Here is a 1,000-nt window from a genome sequence, read left to right as displayed (position 1 = left end):
CTGCCCCAGCCTCCCGAGTACCTGGGACTACAGGCATGTGCCACCGTGCCCAGCTAATGTTTTTCTGTATATATTTTTAGATATTGTTTCTGTATATATTTTTAGATATATAGTTTCTTTCTATTTTTAGTAGAGATGGGGGTCTCGCTCTTGCTCAGGCTGGTCTCGAACTCCCGACCTTGAGCGATCCACCCGCCTCTGCCTCCCAGAATGCTAGGATTACAGGTGTGAGCCACCCCGCCTGGCGTGTACGTTCTGTATTCACAGACAGACAGAAGGCAGGGAGAATGTTACCCTTTCAAAGCCCGCCCTGCTCGCCTCTCAGCCCACCGATGGCACTCTGAATCCCGTGGCATTCCTTCACTCAGCTGAATTCTTCAGCTCCCGACCCCCCCACCCCACCCCCGTGCCACGGGAGTTCGTTCTCATGGCAGAGCCATCGAGGCTGTTGCCACACGTGTTGTAGGTGCCTAGGCAGACTGTGCCCTGGCCCCGAGGAGGTACGGAACCGCCTATCGCCTTGGGAGGGAGGGACAAGATGTGTCCGTGTCCAAGGCGACGTCCTGTCGGTCACGAGGAGGCCTGCAAAGGCTCGTATTTGCCAGGCATTGAGCCACATGACATGAAACACCGGTGTGTTCCTTCACTTAGGTGGTGTCGCGTGTTGATACTCACAGAGGATGATAAACCCACTCGCAAGCCGGCTGAGCCCCCTGTGTCTCCTCCTCTATCCACTGAGGGAAAAAACCGCAACGAAAGGTAGAAAACCACAGGGTGGGAAGAGAGCCCGTCGCTCTCCCTATGTGACCGTCCGGAGTGCTCGTTCAGATGGGAGGAGGTGTGTGTGTGTGTGTGTGTGTGTGTGTGTGTTTCATTGATTTTGGTGCCATCTTTTCTCTGCAGCTGCATCAGAGGACAGCGATTTTTCCGATTTTCACTCTGCTGAGTGAATTGCCTTTTGAAGAGAATGTCCACAGGAAGCCTACGGTTCTCCCGCGTG

Source organism: Eulemur rufifrons, unplaced genomic scaffold, assembly GCF_041146395.1.
Source record: "Eulemur rufifrons isolate Redbay unplaced genomic scaffold, OSU_ERuf_1 scaffold_44, whole genome shotgun sequence".
NCBI lineage: Eukaryota > Metazoa > Chordata > Mammalia > Primates > Lemuridae > Eulemur > Eulemur rufifrons.
Note: the sequence above shows the minus strand (reverse complement) of the source record.